Source organism: Glycine max, chromosome 18 (genome assembly GCF_000004515.6).
Source record: "Glycine max cultivar Williams 82 chromosome 18, Glycine_max_v4.0, whole genome shotgun sequence".
In the NCBI taxonomy this organism is placed as follows: domain Eukaryota; kingdom Viridiplantae; phylum Streptophyta; class Magnoliopsida; order Fabales; family Fabaceae; genus Glycine; species Glycine max.
Window position 1 is genome coordinate 8,097,446 of NC_038254.2, and position 16,213 is coordinate 8,113,658.

At 33.4% G+C, this 16,213-nt stretch overlaps 1 long non-coding RNA gene across 1 annotated transcript; it reads left to right on the forward strand.

Annotated features, from left to right (window-relative positions):
• Positions 1-8,356: 8,356 nt before the first annotated feature.
• Positions 8,357-9,364, forward strand: LOC121174036 (uncharacterized). Its single transcript, XR_005889724.1, has 2 exons — positions 8,357-8,987; positions 9,077-9,364. It is a non-coding gene; the product is annotated as an uncharacterized lncRNA (long non-coding RNA).
• Positions 9,365-16,213: the final 6,849 nt, after the last annotated feature.

Here is a 16,213-nt window from a genome sequence, read left to right on the forward strand (position 1 = left end):
TATTTTATTGGTTCAGTGGAGTAATTTTAACTAATGATAAAAAAAGGTATGGGGTAATTTTAACTAATGATTTATTGAAAAAGAAATTTTGATATTTTTTTTATAAAATCTTACATGAAAACATATAAATAAATAATAATTTAATTTAGAAAAATTTAAATATTATAAATCCGTTCTATATTAATTGAAATAGGCTAATTTTCAAATATTACAAATAAAATTACCCCCAACAAATTTTTCTTAAATAACTTCGTTAATTCATGTTTTAAGAAAATCATTAATTCATGTTGATATTAATTTTTTTTAAATTCCTTAAAAAAATTATTTTTATATTAACTAAAAGTAATGCATTTTTAAAAAAAAATTAGTAAACACTGTAAATTTAATTTAAAATTTGTGTTTTGAAAAAATCATTAATTCTATATATATATATATATATATATATATATATATATATATATATATATATATATATATATATATATATATATATATATATATATATATATATATATATATATATATATATATATATATATATATATATATATATATATATATATATATATATATATATATATATATATATATATATATATATATATATATATATATATATATATATATATATATATATTGTTTCTCCCAAAAGCGCATTCTGTCCTCACTCAAATGTACTCACTCACTCACTCTCCCTCGTCGCCGCTGAGACACAAAGAGTAGCTGCCTCGCAACGCCGCCCTTGCCATCACGAAGAGTAGCTCTCTCGTGACGCCATCCTCACTATGCCGTTTCAGGTGAGATTTTTATGCATCCATCGCGATTTCACCCTATATTTTTAGGGAATTTGATTTCGAAATCACAATAGGAGCTGAACTTCACTAAACCCGTAGGGACTGCGCCTCTTTAGTTAGAAAAAGAAGTCAAAAGGCAAAACCTAGCACAAAAAGCATATTTGATTGTTAATGTTGATGGAGAGTGTGGAATGCTCCCAAACAAAAACCGTACCATGGTTATTTCTGGCAATGTAGTGGCTTTTTTGCTGTGATGTTGTGATACGTTTCTGTAATGTTGAGTGCAAATATGCACCACCTAGAACTTCTTGTAACCATCTTTGTCTTTGGGTTCAAGTGCTCCAATTTCAAATTTTGAAAAGGCAATTTTATTTTGTGCCTCCTCTTTTTCTTTCGGCACTCTCTGCATTTTTGTATTTTTTCAAATTTTTTTCGGATGATTTTACTGTTACATCTCCTATTCCATATCCTTATAGATCTTGATTATGTTCTTTGTTGTTTTTTCATGGTGTGTGATTTTTTATGTGATGGAGCTTATCATCTGCTATTATACATTTACAACTTACAATTTTGATATTTTCTTAATTGATGCTGCAGTCCCACTATGTTCTGTTGCTCTGTTCTTTCAAAGAACAACTTCAACAGCATGTCCGGGTCCATGCAATGGAAGCAGTCATGGTTTGTTGGGAGATTGAGCAATCCTTACAAAGTTTAACAGGTACAGCGATAGTCTTTTTAGTGATTGTTACATCTCAACATAAAAATAAACCAATAAAGGTTGGGTACATGATAAAATGGAAATCAGTACCAGAAAATGATAAAATGGAAATAACTTGATTCAAGTTACCTCAATTATGTTCCTGCTATCAATGAACCAGCCTGTAATTTACTCTCCCAAACACAATATTTTAGTTATTTATGACCAATTTTTAGAAAACTGCAATCATTTATAAAAAAAAGGCTCCTATCTAAAAAATTTACTCACAATTTCAATGGGAAGAAATCTCAAATAATATTTTATAGGAAAATAGGCGTAACATGTGCTGCTGTATGTTTGTGATTAACTATTAACTAATAACTATACGGTCTCGGGTCGGGAACTTGGGACAGAGTCGTTTCTGGCAATTAATTTAGACTGAGGGTACTTAAGTTCTCGAAATCAGGGATTTTACCTGCCGTGAGTTGTAACCTCATGTTCAAATTTTCTTACAAGGTCAACTATCAGTCAATATTGCAAGGTTCAGATTAACAATCAATGATATGCAAGTCCTTAATTGTTGTTGGACTAAGAAGCATGGCTACAGAGATTAATTTTCCTTATCTTTTCACATATAAGGTTTGAGGGGATTTGTGAGACTTCAAATCATGGCTTCTTAACTTAATTAAAATAGAAACATATATAACCAAATAACGAAGAATATACCAAACCCCCCACTTATTGTCTCAGATAGAATGATGACAATTTCTGTATTTGATGAAAGTATTGACGACTTTTATAGTGCATAGCCCAGTTGTCCATATTTTTTGGCACGTTATTGGCAATTTGGATGGAGCACTTTCTACTCAAATAGAGAGGGAATTTTTTTATTTCTTTTAATGTACTAAATTTCTAAGTGATTGGAGCATTTAGATTATTAGAGTATCTGATGTCTAATAGCGAAAGTATATAGTAAAGACTTTAGTTCTTACTTAAAAAAATGTCATACTAATGAAAATTGTTAATTGTTAAAAAAATGTTAAAGTTTTTTATTTAACAAAAATTAACTAGTGTGTTCGGAACTCAGTTAAGTTCAACTAATGGTTTAAGGTAAAAAAAAAAAAAAAATACTTTTGAGATAGAAGTAATTTTATTAAAGAATTAGAACTTTTATTCTTTGATTCTTGCTTTCATTCAGTTAATATCAATAAGGAAATGATAAGGAATTCATACAAGTAATATTATATTTAATTCTCTTAACTAAAATATTAAATTTAAATATTATGAATAAAAAAAATATGTAATTGAAAAAAAAATTCACTAAAAATAAACGATCAAATTTTATGACAAAAATTAATTATCATAAAATTAGTATATATATATATATATAACTGGATTTTTTTCTATGAAAAAAAAGTCCTAGGATTTGATTCCCCAATTCCTTCTCTGTACGTAAATAAAATCTCGTGAGTGAGCAACCATAAAGTTTGAAAATGGATTAGCCTAATAAAAAAGGACGATATAAGCTTATAACAGTGAATAAGATTTATCTTCACGTTGCGTTTTCTTTTTCTTTAGTGGAGATAAATTCTAACCACCTTTATGTTGCATTTTGTCTCCGTTACTACCAAAGATTTAATTCTCACCATTAATTCGTTTTATCTTTCTTTCTCCATTATTATTATTTTTTAAGTAAACTGTCGGTGACTCTCCTATGTGATCTGTCTCTCTCTCTTTTAGCCTTTATCATTTTGTAGTCCAACAGTTAAGAGAAAAGGGAATACAATTGCAGTTAGATCTCTATTTCCCACAAAAGGAGTCCTAAGTAGTAAGTAAGACATTTTTTTAATATAATTTAGAATAAATTGTACTCGTATCTTCTGAGCGCTTATTATACTTAATCTTACTCTTTTTTTTTATCATATACAAGATTGTCTTATGTAGGTGTTCATTTAATTATTTCTTTGATTCTTGCTTTCATTTTGGACCGTGCTGCTCATCATCACAGGTACAAATGTTTGTTACCAATGAATATTTTTATTACGTGTTCATTGCCATTAATGACAATTGATATATGCTATACAAATTGTGTTCATGATGAGTGAACGTACCTTAGATTCCTGTTTGAGATTGGATGGAATGATTCTTGCAAACAGTTTGCATTAATCATTGTATTCAATCTTGAATTGTCCGTTTGGACAGTTTGGGGAAACTGATATTTTTATGGTAGATTCATGTGTTAAGGTTAAAATTATTTTGTTTAATTTGATGAAATTTCGGTAATGCATTTCTAGTTGTTCTCTGAGTACATACTTGATTATCGGGAAATTAATTTCACCGATTTTATGTCGTGTACTTGGAAACCAATGCGAAATGCTGTCAAAATTTTGTCAAATTTAACAAAATAGAATTAATCCTGATGTATGAAGCTACCATAAAAGACGGTTTTCCCGAATGGGATAGGGCCACACCTTTAATATAAAAGTGAGATTTTCATGCATCGAATAACTTTGAGAGTATGACCGAGATATTACTTAGATGGATCGAAGTTGGATGAATGAAAGTCGCATCAGCCCAGATGGAAAATATTATTGTCCTTGCATCAATTGTTTGAACGGAAGACGACAAATACGGGATGACATACGAGAGCATCTGCTGTGTAATGGAATTAAAAGAAATTATACGACATGAATATGGCATGGTGAAATAACATACATGCAGAGTAGGCAATAATCCGAACCGTTTGATGTAGAAATGGGAGATCGCTTGGAGGATATGATTCGTGACCTTGGACAAGAGTCTTTCCAGCAAGCACATGCCCCTGTGTATAAAAGATTGCAGAGTGACTCAAAGAAGCATTTGTATCCAGGATGCAACAATTCCTTGACGCTATTGTCGGTGGTGTTAAGTCTGGTTAATGTTAAGGTCAGATATGGATGGAGTGACAAAGGCTTTACTTCATTGCTTCAAATAGTGCACGATCTGCTTCCACAGGATAACACATTGCCTAAAAGCTACTATCAGACCAAGAAGATATTGTGTCCGATGGGTATGGAGTATCAGAAGATTCATGCTTGCCCTAATGATTGCATACTGTACATACATGAATTTAAAGAAATGTCAAAATGCCCTAGGTGTGGGGCGTCACGGTACAAGGTGAAGGATGATGAGGACTGCAATTCTGATGAAAACTCAAAGAAGGGCCCTCCAGCGAAGGTATTATGGTATCTTCCCATCATTCCAAGGTTTAAGCGTTTATTTGCTAATGAGGACGACGCAAAAGATCTTACCTGGCATCCAAATGGGAGAAAATATGATGGAATGGTCCGTCATCCAGCTGATTGCTCCCAGTGGAAGAAGATTGATAGTTTGTATCCGGATTTCGGCAAAGAGGCAAGAAATCTTAGACTTGGACTAGCCAGTGATGGAATGAATCCATATGGCAATTTAAGCACTCAACACAGTTCATGGCCAGTTCTACTAGTAATTTACAATTTTCCGCCTTGGTTGTGCATGAAGCGAAAATACATGATGTTGTCTATGATGATATCGTTCCCAAGACAACCAGGAAATGACATTGATGTTTATCTAAGTCCGTTGATTGAAGACCTGAGAAAGTTGTGGGATGAGGGGGCTTTAGTGTTTGATGGGTTTCGCAAGGAGACTTTTAAAATGCGTGCAATGCTTTTTTGTACCATTAATGACTTTCCAGCATATGGGAATCTCAGTGGTTACAATGTTAAGGGTCATCATGCATGCCCCATCTGTGAAGAAGACACAAGCTACATACAACTGAAACATGGTAGAAAAATAGTGTACACTAGACATCGCCATTTTCTAAAAGCTCATCACCCTTACAGAAGATTGAAAAAAGCTTTTAATGGAAGTCAAGAGCATGAAACTGCGCGGATACCATTAATTGGTGAGCAGGTCTTCCAGCGGGTTGAACACCTTAATACTGTATTTGGAAAGACTCAAAAGAAGGATAAAAGTAAGAGTTGCATATGGAAGAAGAGGTCCATTTTCTTTGATCTTTCGTACTGGTCTGATCTAGATGTTAGACATTGTATTGATGTTATGCATGTAGAGAAAAATGCATGTGACAGTGTCATTGGGACACTCCTTAACATTCAGGGCACGACGAAAGATGGTCTAAATACCCGTCAAGATCTAGCTGACATGGGCATACGATCGCAGTTGCATCCAAGGTCTGATGGTAAAAAAGATACTTGCCTCCAGCTTGTCATACTTTATCCAGAAAGGAGAAGATCAGTTTGTGCCAGTGTTTGTGCCGGGTTAAAGTCCCACAAGGATACTCTTCAAATATTAAGAGCCTTGTGCAGTTCAAGGAGCTTAAGCTGGTGGGGTTAAAGTCTAATGATTGTCACGTGTTGATGCAACAATTGTTAGCCGTGGCCATACGAGACATTTTGCCTAACAAAGTCAGGTTAGTCATAACTCGCCTGTGCTTTTTCTTCAATGCCATATGTAGCAAAGTCCTTGATCCAGTCAAGTTTGATGACTTGGAAAACGAGGCTGCAATTATATTGTGCCAGTTGGAGATGTATTTTCCTCTTGCTTGCTTTGACATCATGGTCCACTTAATTGTTCACCTGGTCAGAGAAATCAAATGTTGTGGTCCTGTTTATCTACGCTGGATGTACCCGGTTGAGCGCTACATGAAGATCTTAAAAGGGTATACCAAGAATGTACATCGTCTAGTAGCATTTATTGTTGAAAGGTACATCACAGAAGAAGCCGTTGAATTTTGTTCAGAGTACATTGAAAAGGCTAAACCTGTTGGCTTTCCAGAGTCTCGCCATGATGACAGAGTGGGCGGTAAGGGTTCAAGAGGACTGCATGTTATCACTCCAAGTGTAGAAGATTTGTTACAAGCTCACTTGTATGTGTTGAACAACAGAAATGAAGTTTTTCCATACATAGTTCAGCATGAATGTTTAGTCAAACCAAGTAATCCAAAAATGTCAAAGAACTGGGTCTTGAAAAATCATAACAAGACTTTCTCTGATTGGTTTAAAGATACAATCTTTGCTGACGAAAATGCTTCTAAAACATTAAGAAAGCTAGCTCATGGGCCTAAAAGAAATGTTATAACTTGGCAAGGATACGACATAAACAAGTATTCCTTTTACACAAAAGCACAAGACGACAAAAGTACAATGCAAAACAACGGGGTCACCCTAAGGGCTGAATCTCAATACTTTGCAATTGTACATGATGACAATCCTTGTGTAGCTTCAATCCCATACTTTGGCTTCATTGATGAAATATGGGAGCTTAACTATGTCAAATTTACTGTTTGTGTTTTCAAATATAAGTGGATTGACAACAACACCGGTGTATGGACTGATGATGTAGGATTTACGTTGGTAGACCTATAGAAACTAGCTTACTAGAATGACCCTTTCATCATGGCAGAACAAGCTAAGCAAGTATTTTATGTGCAAGACCCTTGTGATGAAAGGTGGTTTGTGGTTCTACACAGGAAAACAATTGGTGTTAATGTAGAAGACGATGATTCATACATGGACACTTATGTTAGTCCTTTGTCTACACAAATGACTTCTAACAGCGTCGGAGAAGAAGAAGCTGACGACATTCATGCTAATCGTAATGATCATGATGAAGGAGAATTAATTAACATCGTCTAATGTAATTTTCTAATATAGTATTTCATTTCGGTACATTCGTTTACATAACTCATACAATGTTTTTTTGATGATATTAACTAACTCAACTTTTTCTCTTTAAAGGACCATGGCTACTCCACCTGCCTCGCCTCCTCCTCCTCTTCCTCCTCCTCCTGCAGACGCATCAGTGTCTCCATCTACATTGAAGCGGACACGCAAGGCGACACGGCTACGATCATTGGCCACTAGACTACCTGGGGCAGAAAGACCTGTGGTCAACGTCGATCTTGCTACCGGCAAGGCCGACGATACCCAAAAGAAGAAATTAAGAACATATTTGGGGATTGTCGCTCGTGATAAGGTCGACGTGACATATGACACCTGGAAGGAAGTCCCTACTGCTCAGAAGGATTTGATATGGGAGGATATTCAGGTATTTGAGTTTTCTTCATTTATTTTCTTTAATAGTCTAAATTTGTTATTTACTTACAATAAAACCTAATTTATTGTTTGTTAGGCAGAATTTGAAATCCCTGAAGCTTCTGACAGTAGGACAAAGAAGAAAATTCTTCAGATTGTCGATGAGCGCTGGAGGCAGTTTAAATCTGACTTGACTAGGAAATGGGCACTTGCAGCCGACAAGGACGGTGTGGACGACATTGTCTGTGAAAAATATGGCATTAGCAAGGAGAAATGGGCCCAGTTTTGTCAGACCTGCAGAGACCCCTCATGGGTGGTATGTACTTTGTCATTTTAGTTGTTTTCCACAACAAAATCACTTCTTATAATTTATTGTAATAATCATTTTCATTAATGTTAAACTTTTGCAAGATGTGCGGAAAAAGACACAGGCCTCCCAGAAGCAAAACACTGCCCCCCACATATTGTCTCGTGGGGGTTATGAATATTTAGAAGAAAAGCTCATGGCTAAGAAGATAAAGAAAAGACTGGAAGAAGCTGCCCAGTCTGGAAGCACTGAGGGCATCATTGACCCTCCATCTCCCATCAGATGCCACATGAAATGGAAGATGGCTCGCACGAAGAAAACTGGACAGATGACGTCTGAGGCAGCAAAGGAAATAGCTGACAGGATTGTAAGTCATTTTTAATTAATAATTGTAATTATCTTTGTGTATTCTGTGAATTCCTTGGACAAATATGTGTTCAGTACAGGATTCTTTGGACAAGAAGGCGTCACAGGGATCGTTCATCCCCCATGGACGTCAGGATATCCAGACTGCTGTCATTTGGCGACCAGAGCACCCTGGCCGTGTTCGTGCTGTTGGAGCCAGTGTCACCATAAAGCAATACTTTGGATCGGCTTCACGAACGTCCCGCAGTTCTTTCTCCATGCCTCCTAAAGACCTAGAACAGCTGACCCAACAAATCCGAGACCAACTGGAGGAGTCAATCACATAAAAAGTGACTCGAAAGCTTATGGCATCCTTCAGCCAGATGCAGTCCTAGTTTCAATCTCAGATGTAATCACAGGGACTTGCACTACCTCCAGAGCCAGAGGTTGGTCCCTCAGGTCCTCGTGTCAGCACAAAGGAGAGTTGTGTTGCTCCCTCAAGGAACGATCCAGGGACGGGTGACTCAAACAAATGCGGGCTATACATTGAAGAAAATCCTTCCTGCCTGGTTGCCCTAGGAAGACTTTATGAGGGATCCACAACAGTTCACAACATCCCTTTGTTGCATGACCAAGTCAAGGTTGGTGTTGAGGAGGTTAAAGATGCAGAGACTCTCGTTCTTGTACCCATTGACAAGGTTACCTTAGTGGGGCAGGCACTTAACACCTTCCTTGCTTGGCCAACACATCTTGTGAAGCGTTTATCAGAACAGGTATTTTACTCTGATTATATGTTTATTTTTTTTCAATTAATTTGTTCACTGTAATCAAAACTTGCTAATTAATTATGTTTGATCAACAGGCAGCTGTGTCTCCAGCAAAACCTCCAGAAAGCCCGGATGAAGAGGTCGATGATCCCCTGTACCTGATGACATTGACTATCACACAACTGTTTTTGAAGCCTCTCCAGGTTATGTGGGATGCTACCATATTCGGGGTGTTTAATCAAAACTTCCCATTGTATATAAAGCACGAAGATCTCTCTGAAATTGCACACGGTGGTCAATGTCTCAGCATATCTGTTATACAGTTGTGGATTCTGTAAGTCATTTTAGATTACTGTTAATTACCAAAGTAATTGTTTTAAATTTATACATAATTAACTTTGGCTTAACAACACAACCATCTGAATGAGACAAGTGTGCGAGCGGGGAATTCTAATGTGTATGGATTCCTCGAGCCACAGTCCATTCAGAGATTTGGGCAATCACAATTTGAATCCGGAAGTTACATCAAGAGTTGGATACAAAGTTCAAAACGAGATGTTTACCTTGGAACCTGAATGGGTAAGTCAAACACAACAATTGAATTGAAATAATCTATACTACTACTATAACCCATATTCGTCTCTACTGCAGCGGACACTGGCAAATGGACGTCATTCTGCCTAAGGAAAACCTAGTTGTCTGGTTTTGTTCTTTACATAACAGGCCAGACAACTACCTTAAGGGAATAATTAACAGGTCAGTATTGTTTTCAATACATTTTCATTGGCATAACTCAACAACATCAATATTTTAATGTTCCTCATATTCAACACTAGTGCTTTGAAAGGACTTGATGATACTCCACAACCTAAATCCAAGGCTGCTGCTAGGTGGATTGTTGTTAAGGTACGTGATTTAAATAAAAGTTCTACTTATATATATTTTATGTGTGTGTACACTAATTGTAGTTAACATTTAATTAATATCCAAATTTCATTATGTATTTAGTGTAATAGAAAAAAAGGAATCACTGAATGTGGCTACTATGTGATGCACTGAATGTTCACGATAATCTTAGGATCTTTCAGGAATAATTGGGAGACGGTAATTGTTTATTTCAAACAAAGTTGGTTTTCTTATAATTGTTATTACATTATTAATTTATTTTTTATTTGATCATGCAGTATTTTAATGAAGTTAGACCATTGGAAGCAGAGAGATTGAAGGCGCTTCGCATCCAGTAGGCACAGTATTATTTAAAAGTTAGAAATCAAACATAGGATGTTAAGCAACTATGTAACTTTAGGTTACTTAATTAGTTTACATACTTTGCATTACATTTTTTACAATTGTTGTTTCATCTTAACATTGAATAACCTTTGTTGATAGCTAGTTTTTTGCTAAAACCTATTTGAAAGCAGAATGCAAATGATATATGTTGTGTGCTGTGTGGTTTGATTTTAAATTTACAAGTTAAATTTTGGTTTTTTTTGTAAAAACAGAGACATTATTTAAAAAAAATTCCTGAAAATAACATCGGTTTTTTGAAAAAACAGATGTTAATTGTCAATAGTAACACATTCGTTAACATCGGTTTTTTGAAAAACCGATGTTAACTGTCAATAGTAGCACATTCGTTAACATCGGTTTTTTTTACAGAAAACCGATGTTAACGTTCAACATTAATATATATTTTTTGGGTGTAATTCATATTAGCAACATCGGTTATTTATATAACCGATGTTGGTAATTTTACATTAACATCGGTTTTTAAAAAACCGATGTTAACGATAATACTATCAACATCAGTACTTTCAACATCGGTGTTGAAAGTCATAAATAACCGGTGTAGAAAGCATATTTTCTAATAGTAAACTGCTAGGGGAGAGATGAGGAAACCCAATATCTGTGGCAATTTGTTTGAAAAGGTACCAGATTGAGGTTGCATGTAATGCTCTATAGACCTCATCAGAAGCTGATTTATATGTCATACCTCAATAAAAACAAATGAAATTAAAAAAATTATTTGTTTAAAAACTACATTCTAAGACGGCTGTACAGATAACCACCTTAGAATGTAGTACATTCTAAGACGGTCGAAGCCTAAAACCGTCTTAGAATACGCAGTACATTGTAAGACGGTCGTCATAGACACATTAGTTTTTTACGACATGGTCTACAACGACGTCGTGTAACCGACGTAGTATGTTTAAAATAACCGATGTAGATTGTGCTTTTTGTAGTAGTGAAAGTACAACTTGTTAACCATACAATGCAATATCAATTCAAGCGGCCAATCTTTCAAGCTTTGTTTATTTTCCGAGAAAGCAGAGGGAACATCCAAGACGGACGATATAAAACTATCCTTTTTTTTTTATTTTCTACACCATTAAATATAAAATGAAGATTCTTTTTTAATTTTTTTCTCTTATCAAACAATCACTAATGGTGAACAAATCACATTCTTTAACAAAAATTATTCATTGGTAAAGTTGATAGATTACTTTACACGTATAATATTGTAACAAAAGAAAAAGAAAACCAAACAAATTAGGTCATTTTATACTTTTTTTCTCTTTCTTTTCATTTATTATGTTCATTTTATGAGAATTTATCAAATTGACTTGATAAACTAGACAATCTAAATCAATCCAATATTTTGATTCAAATTGGTTTGAGTGCTTTTTTTAACTTCAAATTTGAATATCCAATTACAGTTTATTTGATTCTCTAATATATTCCTTTGCTTGAAAAAATCACAATTTGTTTGATTCTCTAATTTATCTTTTTTACCTTGCATTAACATAAAGTTTAAAATCATAAAAAATCAACAATTAGTGGAGATAAAAACTTAAAAAGAAAAAAGGATGATTTATTTTAAAAAAATTCAAATATAAGCAATATATAATTGAATATGACTAGTTAGGGTTTAATTTTAATTTACTCTAAATTCGGACCAATTGCACAAAAACTTATAAAACTCATACTTCCTCCAGTCTCAAATATAAGAAAAAGGTCTTAATAAACGATTGTCCTTAAAGCACTAGTTAAGAAACTAAAAGGAAAATATATTTAGTATAAAAATTATAAGAGAGTACAAAAAGGATCATGAGCAACACAATTTTTCGTCTCCCATTAAAATATTACTACTTTAAGTTCCTTAACTAGTGCCTTAAAGGAACTAGTTGGGATTTGCCAAAGAAAAATACTTATTTGCACTAATTTAAAAAGTTAGTTAATAACATTTAACTGAATCAATCTCAATAAAACTATTTGTTCTAAACTTATCCTTCATCAAAACATGGTATTAGGAATAAAAAAATAATTAAAAAAAATTCAAATAAATGAAGGACACTTTAGAGATAATAACATTAACTAAAGTAAATTTAGTTGAAATTTTTTTATATTTGAGACTAAGAAAAATACTTTTTTTCTTATATTTGAGACCAAACGAAGCATTACTTTTTCTTTCATAAAGCAAACCTAATCATGGTTAGCCCTTAAAATTAGTATTACCACACAAAGTTGAGTGTTGGCATTACACTTTCTAGCACACTTTTTTATTGGTTGAAATTTGTTAAAAATAAAAAATCATGAGTAAGGTCCATTAAATAAGAAGTGATGAAATCCATACAATTGTATAATTTTTACTCTCTCCTTTTTATATATAAGATCTAATTATCTAATTCATCAAGATTAAAGAAAGTGACTAATTTAATTGATATTAATAAGTTTGTCTTATGTTTATAATATTTTTTAAAATTATCCTTGTCATTAATACTTCTCTCTTCTAATGGTTTGTCAATATATATATTTTTTTCTTTTAATGATAAGTATTTTTAATATAAAAATAATTAATGAAAGAAATATTACAGATTGAATTTTTTAAAATAAAATAAATATCATTTTAAAAGTCTTATAAATAAAAACGGGACAAAATAAGTAATTTCAACTAATAGAAAACAGTGTGTAAAAAAAGAATATGTTAAAGTCTTAAAAGAGCATGTTGTCAATATGTTAAAGTCAATATTTCTCCATGTTAGCCACACGCGATGACACACATTGCCACAAACTTTATTATAATATCTTGTATATTTTCATATTGCCTATTTTATATCCAGTAAGTGTGTAAGATGATGTTCTCACGTACTACTCATCCTATTTTTTAGTTGAAAAATTACATTAGGGAAGCCATGCCACCTCTTGTAAAGTCAAGGAAGACTATCAAACCCACTGAAAATTTATAGTAATATTCACATATTACCTACCAATAAGGGGAAATAGGAAAATGGATCCTAAGTTATAGCAAGTGTGGACAAAAGTCTCCATCAAATGCGTCATTTCTTGTTAGCCTAACGATTAATTAATCTTAATTGTACAAATACTGTAAATGTAAAATTAAATTTAAGTAAAATAATAATCTATATATGCATAATTATACAGACATGATTAACTTTTATGGCCATCGGGTTTTCTCTAATACGTCTCCTTTATCTATATAGCATATTAGTGTTATATATTTTGTACCCATTAGTGTTATATAAAAAATTTATCACATATGTTGAGAGGAAGACTTTAAACTTTTCAGCATCATCCCTCTTAAATATATTGAGCAAGTTGTGAATTTGTTATCTAGTTATATTGTATATAAATGTGATTAATTAAACAATGTTAAGGGTTAGTTGTACGGATAAAATTTAAATAAAATATGGTACAATCGTCAAATTATTTACCTTGCAGGCATGAATGCATATATATATATATATATATATAATTTTGATTATTCATTTGGCTATATTATTTTAGTTTGCAACGGTAATTTACACAATTGAAAAACCTTTCAGAAATTTGAGGTCTCCCCTAACACTCTCCACTCTCGCGTTGGTCCACTCCTCAGCTTTACAAGCAAGAGAGTCAAGATCAGAGGCTACGTGGACTTGATGACCACCTTCGGCCATGGGAAGCTCTCCAGGAGCTTCACCATCAGATATCTAGTGGTTAACACAGACACATCATACTTTGCCTTAATTGACAGAAAGACACTCAACGAGCTTCGAGCCATAATCTCCACGCCCCATTTGACAATGAAATTTCCTACACTGACAGGGGGAGATTGTAACCGTCAAGGCTGACCAAAAGCAAGCAAGATAATGTTATACAGAAAGCCTAAAGGTAGCACTATATCCTCCCATCTAGGAGCTAGCTATGCCTTACCCCATAGTGGCTGAAGCCTCTTAAGTCATGACAATGGAGGAAGGGTTTCAAGTTCGAAACCCACCGAAGTACTTGTCTAGTTGCAACTTCGGGGCAGTGCAACTCCAGCATATTGCCGACGTGCTACACAGAAGCACAAATTTATTTGTCTGGCTGCCATCTGACATGCTGGGAATCCATCCTAGCATAATCTGCCACAAACTTGTTATCTACCCCAGGCCTAACTAATATCACAGAAGAAAAGGAAGATGGAAGAAGAACAATGTACAGTCATCAAAGCAAAAGTCAACAAGTTCCTTCATGAAAACTTCATCATAGAGGTTAAATTTACTACCTAGCTTGCCAATGTTGTCATGGTAAAAAAGGCCAATGACATATGGCGATTGTGCATCGATTACAATGATCTGAATAGGCTGGTCGATGGAGTGTCTAGATTCTAGGTGCTAAGCTTCCTAGAAATTTCTCTAAATACAACCAGACCAGAATGCATCTTCCAAACGAGGAAAAAATGACATTCATCACAAAAGATGCCAACTTTTGCTATTCCAGCTTTTTCTATTCACCTGTTCGTTCTTGCTGCCTCTCAGTCCCCACTTCGTTCGTGGTTCGTGTCGCCCAATCTCATCGAAGTGTCATGTCTCCGTCAGGTGCATTATTTGTGTTGTTAATTTAACCCTTCTAGTACAATTGTTGTTGTTTTTATTCTTCCTTATGAATGTGTTACTGTTATGTTATAAATAGATGTTTTGTTCTTGTTGCTCCATCTGTTGTGTTCTTTTGTTGACTGAGTAGGTAGATTGTTTTCATGAATTCTCAATGCATGTACTTGAGATTTGCTCTTACTCTGTTCCTAGATTGGTCCTTTGTTGGGGGGGGGGGGGGTGAAAAAAGAGATTGTGTGTGTAGTTAATCAAGCAGATGAGAAAATAAACACGATTTTTTTTATCTCTCATGTAAAAAACGGTCCATTTTATTATAGAATTGTTTGTGAGGTGTTTGAGAATTAAGGGATAGGAAATCAATCAAACTTATTCTTGACTCTGTGTGCTATTTCCATCTGGAATTACATCCAATGTTAGTTGTTGGAAAGGTTTATGAATTCATTAAATTGATTTCATTGACATGAATTGGAACTTTTGAACTTTTTTGTATGACAATTTTCACACTTTATATTTAAATTAGCTTGGGTAAGGATTGTTTGTGAAACCAATTGCATGGGAACTTCTGATGCTAGATGGATTTGATTTTATTGTTTTGATTAAGCCATCCATCTCCTTGTTCATTGTTTCCCTAACTCTTGAGGATTTATGGTGTTATTTACTAGGAAGTAGGAATGCAATTTGAGAAGGCTAGTTGCTTGACATGTTAATCTAAGAGGTGGCTTTAACTGCAATAATTATGCTTATATAGACAAGGAAAAATAGGCTGATTTTTTTTTTGTCAAATTCAGCTTCTAACTTTATGTTGGTTAATGCAAGTTTAAGTTTATTAGTTAGTTTAGTTGAAGAAGAAAGATAGATATAGTTACTTAGATTACTACCTAACTCCCCTAAAAAATATTACTACCTAATAATAGGTAACTGAGTCTAAAAGTGGTTAACATTAACACATGGATAATTATATACAATTATACTAATTTACTCTTAATCACTTTTGAATTAAAAATGTAGACACCAACTACAAAATTTCCTGACATAACACAATTCTTATTCTATTAAATTGAAATTAAGAATTGAAATTTATAAATTATTACTATAAAAAATTATACTATCAATCATTAAGAAACGATAAATAAGTATGAATTTAAAAATAATTATAATAAAAAAATATTTTATTCTATTAGTACATAGACTATTTATTCTAAAATTAAAATTAATAAATAAGTTGTAACATTTAAATTTGTTATTAGTGGTTTTTAAATTTTCCTTTATTTTAAATGGATTAATTTACTTAATTTTCAAAGGAGCCAAACATTATTCTTTGGGATAAAATATGTTTTGGTATAGTTTTTTTTAAAT